General features: G+C 31.1%; 1 pseudogene; it reads left to right on the top strand.

The window, feature by feature from the left end:
- The first annotated feature begins 6855 nt into the window (after positions 1-6855).
- Positions 6856-14844, top strand: LOC105251721 (annotated as a pseudogene).
- The last annotated feature ends 1172 nt before the right edge of the window (positions 14845-16016 follow it).

The following is a 16016-nucleotide window of genomic DNA, read 5'->3' on the forward strand; positions in this document are numbered from 1 at the left end:
ATCCTATTTACTCTCATTTAGAATACAATTTAAATTTGACAATAGATCACAATCTCCCTCATCCCCAATAAACCCGGTGAATGCAGGGTGACTGAAAAACACGGGAGGCATTTGAATACAATAATTATGTTAACCATCTCGGTATTGTAGTTCTCTATTACTTTGTAACCGGGACGTAACACCCTGTACATGTCCATTGGAACACGTACGCATTACTATAAAAGCTATCTATCGTTGTGGATCAAACCAGCAGTTTATTAGTATATATAGTATATTAACAATTTTGTTCTATTACGACTGAATAAAAATAAGTATGCATGTATTATATAAATTACTATACTTTAAAAGTTCATTTTTTATTATTGTTTGTGTCTTTATATCTATGCTTATTACCTATGCTTTTACCTATGCTCATACTTATGCTTTTTTTTAAATTTAGATGTCTCTTTATTAAATTCATAAAAATAACATAAAAATAGAATTAAAATATAATTATATGATGAAAGTATACTACTTTTTATGAACGTGAAAAATATTTGTAAGAAGGACATATATATTAATACTTTACAAACACATAAATAATATAAATATGTAATATAAAAAAATTATAATTAAAAATTATAAATTATTTATTGGTAATTCATGATTATCTCTGTGAATTTCTGAGTAAAGAGTATCATGAATAATAAGCCCGTCATGAAACACATAGATGAATGGCAGCGTATAACGATATAGCGATACAGAAGAATTTGTGAGAAGTGTTTTTTGAATACAACTTTACCAATGTTGAATTTTGCATTAAATGTGCTTTGCTATAAATTTTGCTATAAGAAAAATTTTCAAATTTTCAAAATTGAGAGGGGTGAGGCGAATTTCGAAAAATATATCATTATCGAAAAAATCTGATTACACTGTCATAAAATACATTTAAAACTATAAAATTTTTATTAAAAATTTTTTTTGTACCTTTTATGGTTCCGACGATATTCGTTCAGATATAAAAATTGATTTTTTTTAAAGAGTCATTCATCTCCTACTCGTAACGGCCGTATAGGCACGTACAAAAGTACGTGTTTTTTATTTTGATCCAGACTACAACATATCCAAAGCTCATCAAAATTGGAAGGAGATTCTTTCGATTCTTTCCTTGTCAGTAATATTATTTATAATGTGCATGATATTAATACTATAAAAACTGTTGTTTTTTAATATTTTTCTTATTTTACTTCAAAATTTTATTAAATATTTCTTATTTAAAAAAAATAAACAAATAAATATTTACAGTTATAATAGAAAAAGTACATTTCATTTGTTCTTTTTAATAAGTTTTTTAATAAACAATGAGATATTAAAACTTTTTACATGTTTACATTCAAGGACATTTAAGCAGGGATAATAAAAAAAAATATAAAAAAGAAACGCAATTTCAAAATTATTTAGGCATTCATTGTGTGTGTGTGATTCTGCTCTCAATATTTCTTCTATCAAAGTCTTCATATTTATAAATTCTTACTGTTAATCTCTAATTCTTATTTTTAATCTTATAAGAATTTAGTAAATACATTTGTAGCATTTGCTATTGTATGTTTAAATTTAGAATTAAGCATAACTGATGAATTAAAAAGATTATCATTACTAAAAAGCTTGTAGATTGACGTTCGATAAATCTTAATCATCTCAATCGTAAAAAATTAGTGAATGAAAAAATTAAAAACAGAAATAGCGTGGCAGATAAGCTTTCCTGATTAAATCACTCAAATAAGTTTTAAACAGTAAGTTTTTCTTATATTCTAAGAAAATTAATGTCAAATTAACAAAGTAATTAATTAATTTTTAATAAAATACATAAAAAATACGTGATAAATTTTTTATACAGAAATATTTTTTTACACAATTGGAAAAGTATGTAAGATATATAAGATTTTGAAATGAATAAGCAATTAAAAAATTAGTTTTTCACAAGTACATAAATAAGTTTAAACATTAGATTTGCTATACATGATATATGCATTCATATTATTTAATAAAATTAATATAAATATTAAAATTATGGTAAGTAAGAGCTAAGGTGATAATTTGAGCACAATGGGAAAAAACTATTTTCTTTTTTATTAATATAAATAATAACTAATAATAACTTATAAATAATAAAAAAAATAACTTATAAATCTTAAAAAAAAAAAAAGATTCCAGATGGTTTGAAATCACGTTTGTACTTTTTATCATTTATTTTATTCTTAGAAATAAAAGAATCCTATACTAATTTAATGGAAAATAATATATTCCGTTGAATTGTATGAATTTTTGACAAGATCTAGATAAATATTTTATTCAAATTTAATCAAAAGTCATTTTAATCAAAAGTCTCAATGGACACAATTCTCGAAAATGGACAGTTTCGGCGTTGTTAAGAACGTTGCCTTCGTACATATGCGACTAATGATACAGGAAAAAATTTTTCTCACAATTTTAAATTTTATTTAGAAACTATATTAAGTATTTATATGTAATGTATATAGATTGTTAAACTCTCACATTCCTACATACTTTTCATACACACATATGCAGTAATACAATATATACAGGATGGGACAATAACTATTATCAACTTAACTTCGAATTTATAAGGTATAGAAGAAAATTTGTGCAACCAGATTTGCACAATAAAAAAGGGGTTTAAAGTAATAAATGGAATCAAAGGAATCAATTGATATAAAAAAAAAACACATAATTATTTTTAAAAAATGCTCATTGCAAATTTATATATATATTTTTTAAAAACAATTATGTGTTTTCGTTGCAACTGATTCCTTTCATTATTGTATACGTAAAAGAATTAAGGTAATATAATTTAAAAATAAATATTTTATGAGATGTTTTTTATGTTTTATGAGAAATTTTACCAACTGAAGTTACATAAAAGTAAAATAATCGAAAAATAAATATTTTATAAGGTATTTTTTATAGTTTATGTAAAATCTTATCAACTAAAAGTATAAAATATGTCATAAACTTCAATTTTTTACTATTCTACCTTCATAATTTTTTACGTGGAATATTGCGAGGAATTGATTTATATATAAAAAAATTAGGACGATTCTATTTAAAAATAAAAATAACCTTGATATCTTCGAAGTGCCATCTGGAAAAATTATTATTACCATATCATAATCCCATTTGTAGCGTACAATTTTAATTGCCCAAATTTTCTTCGAAGTCGTATAGATTCGAAGATATTTAATAAGGTGGTAATAGTTATTACCTCACTCTGTATAGATGTGTTGTTGTGTTTGAGGGGGGAGGGGGGGGTATAAAAAAGTGTGTTAAGAATCTACATATATTACATATACGGGGTGTCTCAAAAGTCCCGGACCGGTCGAATATTTCATAAAATGCACTTTAGAAAGAAATATTTCAGACAAAGTTTTGTCTTGAGTTTTGGCTTGAAGGGGATCATCAGATAGTGGCAATGATTTGACCTTGGAGAGTCATTTGAAGGTGACGTAAAGGTCACCTTCAATTTCTTAAATGGAACCCCCTATTTTTTATTACATGTTCTTGTAGCTTATTTCGAGAGCTTTCCAAAACACTATAATAAAGTATTTCTTCATTGAGTACTTCTTGAGTTATGGGGCTTGAAATCATTTCTTAATTTTGCATATACCATAAAATATCTAGTAAAATATTCATTTTTCGATTATCTTACCTTCATACTTTTATGTACAAAATAATGAGAGGAATCAATTGGTGTAAAGAAAACACATAGTTGTTTCTAAGAAAAAATATGTAATTTGCAATTAACAATTCCATATTTTTTCTTAAAAACAACTGTATGTTTTCTTTACACCAATTGATTCCTCTCATTATTTTGTATATAAAAGTATCACGGTAAGATAATCGAAAAATGAATGGTTTACTAGATATTTTATGGTTTATGTAAAATTAAGAAATTATTTCAAGCCTTATAACTCAAAAAGTACTTAATAAAAAGGTACTTAATTATAGTGTTTTGGAAAGCTCTCGAGATAAGCTACAAGAATATGTAATGAAAAATAGGAGGTTCCATTTAAGAAATTGAAGGTATCTATATGTGACCTTCAAATGACTATCCAAGGTCAAATTTTTGCCACCCATCTTCTGTCTCTCTCGAAGTCAAGCAACTTTTATTTGAAACATTTTGTTGTACATTCAAATATAAAAAAGTTATTGGGGTAGATCACTTAAAATGGCCCACCCTGTATATATATAGAAAGATACATATACATTTCGATCAAAATTTCTTGTTTATATAGAATCGTATACAATTATGTATGATTGTATCTGAACTATATTTGTTACTTATACATATTTATATATGACGCAAGATATAATAATTATATATAATTACATATTAAACTATAATTATATATAATTACATATTAATTACTTATATATAATTACATATTAAACTAACAAAAATTCATGTATAAGTATGCAAAATGCGCACTTATATATAATTATATGTAAAAGTTATTGCACTTATATGTAAATATATATAATAACCTGTATTCTGTTATTTATAATTATACATTTATTTGCACAATTATACAGGGTGTCCCAAAACTCATAATCAATCTTTCAAAGACAGATTTATTTTTGCAATTAAGCCTTAAATTAAAACTCATCATTTGAAGATTTTTCCTCAACGAGAATGTCGAGGCACTAATAATTTTCGAATTATAAGTGATTGGAAATAAAGGTTTTTTCGTAAACTAAGTTTTATAGAAATAAAATATTAACAAAACCACATTCTTCGATTAATTTTAAATATAGTTTACTTTAGTTGAGTTTTAATTTAAGGCTTAATTGCAAAGATAAATCTGTCTTTGAAAGATTGATTATGAGTTTTGGGACACCCTGTATATGGTTATGTAAAATTATATCCAATTCTGCATGAATATACATGAAAAATTTATTACCGGGAAGTTTATTTGTTTAATAATTTTTCAATAGTGAGCGATTAAAACATTTTACATGTTATTCTCGAGGATATGATAATCAAGTCGGAATAAAGAAGTATAAAAGATAGACGCAAGTACCTATCAATATCATTTGGAGTTAAAAACGGTAAGAAGTGTGCTATTAGTGGAAATTGCTGATCTGCCAATCAAAAGTGATTTTTTAAACTTTGTTCAATTTAAGAGACTATGGTCACATTTCACGGTTATTGTAAAGATAAATTTTCACGTTTTAATTATTCCAAGAGGTTCAGTACATATTTATCGTTACGAAAATGAATTAAAATTAAGATCTTCAAATGAATGTATTGAATATGCTAATAGAGCAAGTCCCGATAATCCTGTCAAGGTTATAAAGAAACACATTGTTTTTTTAAATCTTATGTCAGATTTTATCGGAGGAATTGGGCTTGATATAATGCATTGCGTGAATGGCGGTGTCGCGAAAAACATATTATTACTAGTTTGATATTAAATTTCGAGCTTTTCCGTTTTCTGTGTATGCTGTCATTGATGTCATCAATAGAAGGCTTATGGCAATCAAACTGTCAAAATATATGCGTCGTATGCCGCGTTATATATAAGATTTACTCCACTGGAAAGCAAAATTGAAGAACATGGCTTTGATTATTCTGTTCCAGTTCTCAAGAGAATTTTAAGACAAGATTATTTCAATCATTATCTTCTTCTTTTAATAGCAATATTTATATTAAATTCCGAACAAATCATTTTCCATAATAAATATTGCTCAAAATTTTTTAAATAAATTTGTGTGCGTGAATTAGAACATTTGAATTGCAATTTTATTCGTTTTTTAATATCTCTCAACTTGGTACTCTCTGTTTGAGTCTGTTCAATATTTCCGACACTTACCAAACAATGTTCTAAAAATCGTAGTTTCATGATCTTTCTCTTGCTTAGAATACGAGAATTTAAATGGTAAACTTTTAAAATTGGTGGAATGGTACGTGGCATATTGATGCAACACAAATTACAACAAAACGACATAATTACCGATATAACTATAGTTTATAAGAAATGATTAGATTAATAAATAAAATACCAAGAGGTTCCGTTTATAGTAAAACCGATAAGTAAAAATAAATATTTCCAAATTGCTACAGTGTTGATGCTTATAAGAAATTACAGAGATTACAAATATTATTATTACTTCAATGAACAATACAAGAATTCCTAAAACGGTCTCATGGTGGTTCTCCATATTTTACATTATTAAAAAGTAACTGCTTACATGTCGCGTATAAAGCAGATTTACAGACAAAGTTTTCTGTTGTGAAATAAACATATAGATAATGAAGGTCAAATGCAATTCATTGCTTTATTAAAACTATTCATCAGAATTGCAATAAAGAAAAAGACATTACGCGATTGTACAAAAAATTGCGATTGTGTATTTGTTGTTCGTAATGATTATAATACAACCAATATTAATTTTTTTTACAAAAATATCACAAAATAGATAACTTTATAGCTATTTCCTAATGAAACTTTAAAATGTGTATACGTATATATGAAAATCGATAATTAAATGTAGATAGAAATGCCTATTAAAAAAGAACTAGAATAGTATATTTTTTATGTATATTTATTATCGGTTTTATTATATTCTAACATTAATTGCATTAGTTTGAAATAATAAAAATTATTATCGATTTGTAAATCGAGTATTAATATATTTTTATTAGTGCTGAAAATTTCGAGGAAAATTTGAAGGTTTAAAAGAGATAAAGAGGTAAAAGTTGTAAAAACAAAAATACAAGAATTCAATTTTAATAAAACGATTATATGTGCACACAATCTAAAATTATAAGAAAGAATTTTTATTTTTATAGAGAGATAGAAAAGTTAAAGCAAAATCTTATTATTCGAAGATCAAGATGCCTACTTATTTTGAAGGTGATATTGTCATTGCGGGCATTTCAGGTAATTATACCTGTCTCGAATGGTTGTGATACAATCATAATTTTATTATAAAATGAATATTTGTAACACATCGATATTTTTCCAGGCCGCCTGCCTGAATCGTCAAATATTGAAGAATTTAAGGAAAATTTAATGAAAGGTACGGACATGGTCACGGAGGACGAGCGACGTTGGGAACCGGGCCTTTACGGTTCACCTTCTAGATTTGGCAAGCTTAAAAATCTTCACAGTTTCGACGCTTCTTTCTTCAAGATATCTTCTAAACAAGCGCATGTAATGGATCCGCAACTTCGCATTATGTTAGAAGTGACACATGAGGCATTGATTGACGCTGGTGTCAATCCTTCCACCTTGAAAAAATCGCGTACCGGGGTGTTCATTGGTGTTTCCACTTCCGATGCGAATGATTTTTGGAAAACCAAGCCGGACGGTAAGTACATTTTAAAACTTATCGTGAAAATTTTCCCTCGTTAAAATCATATTACAAAACAATATTCTTAAATAGTTAAACAAATTTTTAAATATTTAATCTTACAGATGTAAAAAACAAGATTGAAAATTTGCAATAAATAATATTATAAAGAGATATTTTAGAGATTATTTAGTTAAAACAGTTTCTAAATATTTAATCTTAAAAATGTATGTAAATATACGACAAATACGTGAAAACAATAAATTCTTTATATTGAAATATTTTACACAACTAAAAAAGTATATGTAAGATTTTGAATTAAATTTGTTTTGAATAAATCATTTAACTGAAATTTAAATGTTCTTACAGCAAAAACTGAAATTTTGATGAATTGTATGTATTATAATGTGATATATATTATATGTGTGTGTGTGTGTGTGTGTGTGTGTGTGTGTATTACAATATAATATTATATAATATTTAGAGTAGAAAAGAGAAACTCTGATATTTCCATCGCTACAGCATTATTAAAGTAACAATTTGACTGAGTTCTCTCATCATGTTTACTTTACATTAATTAAATTAATAAAATTAACTAATATTATAAGATATCAAAAGATATCTTTTGATATCTTTCGAGTAAGCCATAAAAATTTATCGTATGCAAATTATCGCTTTGTAGGATATGAATGGCTTGGAAGTAGCATGGCAATGATGGCAAACAAAATTTCTTACACCTTCGATTTAATTGGACCCAGCTTTTCGGTGGATACGCTTTGTTCTTCATCTTCGACTGCTATGCATCAGGCAGTCGTGGCGATACGCACTGGCGAATGCGACGCAGCAATCGTCGGCGGATTGAATCTCATGCTCAATCCGATACTTAGCCTTCATTATCATCGTCTGAATGTACTGTCCACAGATGGCAAATGTAAATCATTCGACATCTCAGCTGACGGTTACGCGAGAGCCGAAGCGGTGGTCATAATATATCTGCAGAAAATGACAGATGCTCGCAGAGTGTATGCCACAGTACTGAACACGGCGATAAACGCGGATGGCTACAAGTCCGAAGGTATCATGCATCCAAGTGGTGACATGCAGTATTTGATGTTGCAGAAAATATACAATGAGGTAAATATCGATCCTAAAAACGTAGTTTACGTGGAAGCGCATGGTCCCGGTATCAGAGCGGGTGATCCGGAGGAGATCGGTGCCATCGATAAATTTTTTTGCAAAGACAGAAAGACGCCGTTGTTAATTGGCTCCGTTAAATCAAATATGGGACATGCAGAAGCAGCTAGTGGATTGAGCGGGATCGCCAAAGTACTAATTGCGATGGAAACTGGTGTGATTCCGGCAAATCTGCACTTTGCCGTTCCAAATCCAAATATTCCCGCGTTAACCGAGGGACGTATTCGCGTAATCGACAAAGCTACGGCATGGAACGGTGGTCTTGTGGGTATCAATTCATTTGGCATTGGTGGTACGAGTTCGCACGTTATTCTGCGCAGCAATTCGAAAGTTAAGGTATCATTGGATTCGGTCGAGCCGCTATTGCCGAAACTGGTCGCCGTATCGGGCCGTACAAAAGAAGCTGTACAGATATTACTCGACAAAGCAAACGAGCATCGACAAGACAATGAGTTTTTATCTCTACTGTACTCCGTGTACAGTGATAACTTATCAAATCACAACATTCGTGGCTATGAGATACTCGCTTATGATAGTACGCGCGAGATTATGGAGGCGAATTATGACGAGAAACGTCCAATTTGGTTTATATTTTCCGGTATAAGTACTCAATGGCCGGGTATGGGACGCGAATTGCTTGAAATAGAAATGTTCCAGCGCAGTTTACAGCGATGCGCGGATGTATTAAAAGAGCACGACATTGATCTAATGAATATCATCATTAACGGTACCGATGAAATATACGAGAACGCGATGGTTACTACCGTGTCAATCGTGACCATTCAAATCGCTCTGGTCGATTTGTTAATACTTATGAAAGTGCGACCAGACGGTATAATTGGACATTCCCTCGGTGAATTGAGTTGTTCGTATGCCGATGGCGCGTTTACCCTAGAGCAAACGATTTTGGCAGCCTATTATAGAAGCAAGTCGATCATAGAATCCGATTTGGAACCAGGCGCTATGGCGGTGGTAAACTTAAATTGGGAGGAAGTCAAGAAAATGTCTTTGACCGATATAACTCCAGCTTGTCATAATTCCGCAGATATGGTTACCATTTCTGGCTCACCCGTGTCTGTGAAAAAGTTCGTAGAAGAGTTGAAAAGTAAAAATATCTTTGCCAAAATGATCAATTGCTGTGGCGTTGCTTATCACAGCAAATACATTGCTCCAGCTAAATCTAAATTTCGCGCCTCCCTCGATATGATTGTGCCGAAGCCAAAGAAAAGATCTACCAGATGGATTTCTAGTTCGGTATCCGAGGCTGCATGGGATAGCCCACTCGCACAATTTTGTTCGCCGGAGTATTACGTGAACAATATGCTGTCACCTGTGCTTTTTCAGGCAGCGATCGCGCATATCCCGAAGAATGCGATAACCATCGAAATCGCGCCACATTGTTCGTTACAGATAATCCTGCGTAAATCGCTACCATCCACGGTGACTAATATCGGTCTCCAAAAGGTGAAACATTCAAATAATTTGACCTTTTTATTATCTAATGTGGGAAAGATGTACATAGCCGGCGCGCAACCCGACATCTCTAAACTGTATCCGTCAGTCAGTTTTCCCGTTAGTCGCGGAACACCGATGATCGGATCTCTGGTCAAATGGAATCATTCTACTACGTGGACTGTACCCGATTTGAAGCATCAATCGAAAGAATCGTGTGGAGAGCATTTTGTAGAGATAAATTTGTTGAGAGAAACAGACGCATATTTAATGGGTCATAAAATCGACGGACGATTTACTTTCCCAGGTACCGGCTTCATATTAATGATGTGGCAAATTTTTGCGAAATTACGCGATACCGATTTCGAGCGACTCTCAGTAATCTTTGAGAACGTATGGTTTTACCTTCTTACCGGAAAATAAAACAATCAAATTTTTGGTAAAACTTCTCGAGGGAAAGGGAGATTTTGAAATCCTCGAAGCGAATACGATTGTAGCCAGTGGCAACATTCGCGCTGCTGAGGCTAGTGAGATAAATCAGCTGAACTTACCTCCGCTCCCGATACCGCCTACCGAGCTTCTATTGAATACGGAGGATATTTATAAGGAATTGAGATTACGTGGATACGAATACAATGGTATTTTCAAGGGAATAAAATGCTGTGACAATTCTTTTACCGTTGGCGAGTTACATTGGTTTAATGAATGGACTTCGTATTAACAATATGTTTCAATTTAAAATGTTGTCAAAGGACCGGCGATTAATTTATAGCTCGAAGTGTCGTTACGCCGTGATCAATCCCGTTCTTCATAAACAATTGCTCAATGTTTTACCGAAGGAAGACGAATTGCCGATATATAACTATAAAAACGTCAATATCATCAGATCGGGCGGTATCGAACTAAGAGATGTAAAATTCACCACATCTCAGCGACAGCAGAAGACAGCTAGATCCAAACATGAACGTTACGTTTTCGTGCCATATGAAAATTCGCGCAACTTAGTCTTGAAAGATCCAAAGAAAGAAAAAATTCACGCACTCACTGTACTGTTACAAATTGTGTGTGAAAATGTAACGACATCGAGAATCAAAGCCGTGGAAGTTGCGAATAATCGAGTCGCGGAAGAGCTTTTGGCGCCGCTTGTACACGATATTCTTTCTTGCGATCCCTTCATCACTGTAAGTACTCGTTATATAATTTTAATAATTGTAGTCGACTTAAAGAACTGAACAGAAATCTTAGATAAATAGTGTTGTGTGTTTATTATTTATAGTATAATAGATACACATTTTCTTTAAAATATATGCAAATTTCATAAGTGCATTTAATATCAGAATCTTTTTTTACATATGTAGCATTCTAAATACGTATCCACATATCAGTGCTATTGTTCTAGATTGATTTAGAAGTAGCCGTTAATTCCACACGGGATTATGCAACAGATTTCGATGAAATGAATATTAATTTTAATATAATTAAATGGGATGCGAACGATATATTCCCAGCTCAGAATATGCACCTCGTCATAGCAGCGGAAGTTCTCTCTGGCCAATCTTGCGTCGTTCTGAAAAATCTAGCGGCTACCATAAGTTCTAATTGTTTTATTCTTCTAGAGGAGTCTGATACATTCTCCTCTAAAGACTTAAAGATTGCACTAAAGGAGGCGAATTTGATGTTGATTGGTAAACAAATCGACTCTTCGGGAAAGAGTTATTTTTTATTGAGGAAGCGAAAAATGAGAAAAGAACTGATCTTAATACAGATCACAGCAAAAGATTTCTCATGGTTGACAAATGCGAAAGCGGCATTCAGAAAATTTGATAGTAAAAATCAAGATATATATTTTGTATCTCAAGGCGAAGAATTACTTGATATTTATACACGTTTATATATAATAATTTTTGAAATAAATATCATTCATGCTTAAAAATATTTATTTAAAATTATAAAATTATAAATTATAAATTAAAAATTATAAAATTATGAATATTATAAATTATAAAATTCTAAAAATAATCTTTTTTTTAGAGCTTTATCCGATGTTTATCAATGAATTATTGGATTTTGTTTTTTTTTCATTTTCAGGTCTAGTCGGATTCATAACATGCATGCGGCGAGAGATCGCAAATGTGCGTTACTTCTTCATCCAGGACAATAATGCTCCCAAATTTGATTTATTATCGCAATTTTACGTGGAGCAATTGGAAAAAGGATTAATGGCTAATGTATTGAAAGACGGTCAATGGGGTAGTTATCGGCATTTGCAATTAGATCAACATAACTATGTGGAATTAGAGCACGTTTATGTGGATACGTTGACGACGGGAAATTTAAATAGTTTGGAATGGATTCAAAGTCCGTTTACGTATTATCAGGCTAAATATCCAAATACACTCCACAGTGTGTACTATGCGTCATTAAATTTCAGGCAAGTTTCAAGCGTCATTTCCTGCTCTCTCCGAAATTTTCACTGAAATTATAATAATAATATGTCACATTCATAAATAATTGTTGATGAATTTTATACTAACAGGGATTTTGCTGGCGATTGGTAAACTATCAACGGATGCTCTTTCATCGTTAGGGCTTGCTACAGAAGACTATGTATTAGGATTTGAATTCTCCGGGAGAGATGCAAACGGCTGTAGAGTAATGGGTTTAACCAAATCTAGTGGTTTGGCGACCACCGTGTTGCCGGATTCCGATTTTCTTTGGAAAGTACCTGACAAATGGACATTGGAGCAGGCGGCGACAATACCGGTCGCTTATGTGACTAGTTACTATGCTCTATTTGTACGAGGTCGATTGAAAGCGGGCGAAAACGTGCTGATTCATTCTGGTGCGAGTGCCGTTGGCCTAGCGGCAATCAACATTGCCCTGCATGCCGGCTGCACCGTCTTCGCCACTGTCGGCACAGAGGAAAAACGATTGTATCTCAAGAAGACCTTTTCGCAATTAACCGCACATTGGCAATTCCCGAGATACGAGTTTTGAACAGCTGATATTGGACGAAACCCAAGGCCATGGGATCGATGTTGTATTGAACTCGCTATCAGAAGAACAACTGCATGCCAGCGTACGGTGTCTCGCAGAGAATGGTCGCTTTCTTGATATTGGAAAGTACGACATGTTAAATGAAAATCGCATAGATATGTCCATATTTTTAAAGAACACCTCCTACCATGGTATACTTTTAGAAATGCTGTTTAAGGATAGCGAGTATAAACGAGAAACGATTACGTTAATGTCGGAGGGAATCCAGAACGGTGTAGTGTGTCCATTACCGACTACTGTATTTTCGCAGCAAAGTCTCGAGCAAGGATTCAGATTTATGACGACAGGCAAACATATCGGCAAGGTATTGCTGAAGATTCGAGACGAAGAGCCGCAGAAATGTATGTTGCCGATGCGAAAGACGATAGCGGCCATATCACGTACTTATATGTATCCAGACAAGTCGTATGTTTTGATCGGTGGTCTTGGTGGATTCGGTTTGGAATTGGCCAATTGGATGATCACCCGCGGCGCTAGATTCATCGTTCTCGTGTCACGTACTGGAATACGCACTGGTTATCAAATGCTACGCGTGCAACAATGGCGCAATAATGGCATCAAAGTCATCATCTCTACGGCAGATACTACGACGTTATCGGACGTCGAATGTTTGATCGACGATAGTAATCGATTGGCTCCAGTTGGCGGTATATTTAATCTGGCCGTCGTTCTACGTGACGCTTTGTTTGAAAACTTGCATGTGGCCGACTTCGAGACTGTAATCTCGCCGAAGGTCAACTGTACGAGAAATCTGGATGTAATATCGAGAAAGTCCTGTCCATCATTGGATCATTTTGTCGTGTTCTTATCCACATCATGTGGCCGCGGCAATGCCAGTCTAATTATGGTCTTGCAAGTTCAGCTATAGAGAGAATGATGGAGTAGAGACATACTGCTGGTTTGCCCGGTCTCGCTATTCAATGGGGTATTATAGGAGATGTCGGTTTGTTTATTGGTGAGACATTTCTCTATTTTTTTTTATAAAATTCATAATCTTCTATCCCTTTTCGAATTTCATTGTTCTAATGATTTTATAAATTCTGCCGGAAAAAACATTTCCATTTTACTCGATAAAAAGTACTCACATAATCAACGCAATACGAAACTTGGAAGAAGATTTATTATATTATTTATTTTTATTAGATATATTAACAATCTATTTATTATGTAGGAAATATATACTGTAAGAATTATAAAGGAAGTATTAGTAGAAAATAATTGCAGACGTACAACGTTACATTATTAAAATAAAAGCACGAATTAAATATTTAAATATATAAAATATTTTGACCAGATTATCGAAGAGAACAGAAATCATTTTTTACATTCGATATCAGTACATGATGCTCTTACTTTTACAGATACAATGATGAATGAAAATTTTGATATAAGATATGTTTTACCGCAACGTATGACGAGCTGCCTTGAGACCATAGACGTTTTTCTTCAACAACCATACCCAGTATTATCATCTATGGTCATAGCTGAAAAACACAAATCTACAAATAACGACGACAAAATTGATCATATCGTCCAAATTATTGGGAAACTCTTTGGTATTGAAAACATCTCGGTACATATTAATGAAAGCTTCGACAAACTCGGTATCGATTCGCTAAGCTATATGGAAATAAGACAGATTCTTGAAAGAGAATATGATTTCATGTTATCGTTCCGAGAGATGTATGTCTTAACGTTAGGCAAATTATTAGATTTATTAGCGACAGACAATGTGTCTGACGACTCTTCAACGATGTAAAGAAGTGTAAAAATGATCGCAAATCTACAGGGAGAGATATATTCTTTTATTTTTTGAAATATTTTTTAGCACTTTTTTCTAACATGTGAATTATAATAATGATTGTAATTTGTGTTAATTGTTAATACTTATACTTCTAATTGATTATATGATTTAGTTAAAAGAATTATTTTTTTTGTTTATACATGTGCTTAATACATTAATGAATATTTAAATAAGTCATAAATAATAAATCTGTAATATTAAAAATAAAAGATGTCAGACAGAAAAGTAAATAAAATTACATAAATCATTAAATATTATAGAGTTTAGTTAAGAAAAATATATTCTCCTATATACGCACTAGAATATATATATGTTTATATCAATGTGGAAATTGATCCTAGAAATTTATTATCAATTATTATTGTATATTCTCGAGAATAATTGAAAAAATTTGGCATTTATAAATCATTTATTATAAATATTGGAATATTTAATTCTTATTGTTTATACAATATTATTTGATTAGTTTTACAATTTAATTTACATCTCAGTGTATTTCAGATATTTCAAATCTATTTGCCAAAAAAATTTATTTCGTTCCATCAATCATCATTTGGCACATTGAATGTGCTTGGTGTTAAGTTGGGATACAGTTCTTAAAAATTTTCTTTACAAGTGATTATAAGTTTTCATATAAATCATGTTCTTATATACATCATCATTTAAAAATTTATCCCGTCTTCATTTTCTCTCTCTTACACAAAATTTTCTTTAGAAGTCTACACAATCAAGAATTATAAGAGTTTTATTAATTTAAATTAATATAAATTATTAATTTAAATTAATATAAATTATTAATTTTTGTTCATTACAAGCATAATACGTGTCCAACGGATATTTTTGCCTCATGACTAATTTTCGATTCTATCATAATCACTATTGGTATTTTTTGTGACATTTTATATAACATGTCGGAAGAGATTTATTAATTATTCATTATATCATCATTAAGTCATATTAAAAAAATTTAATTTATAATTCTCGTAATTTCTCGAATTTATTCATCAATATATAACATATAGATTAAAAATTTGCAATTATATATATGTATATATATGAATGATGATATGAATATATATATTTGTATATTATTATATAAAGATATATTTTTATAATCCCGGGAAAAAAAGTCCATATAAAATTGGCCATATATAGA

Source organism: Camponotus floridanus, unplaced genomic scaffold (assembly GCF_003227725.1).
Source record: "Camponotus floridanus strain SB8 unplaced genomic scaffold, Cflo_v7.5 scaffold364, whole genome shotgun sequence".
Taxonomy (NCBI): domain Eukaryota; kingdom Metazoa; phylum Arthropoda; class Insecta; order Hymenoptera; family Formicidae; genus Camponotus; species Camponotus floridanus.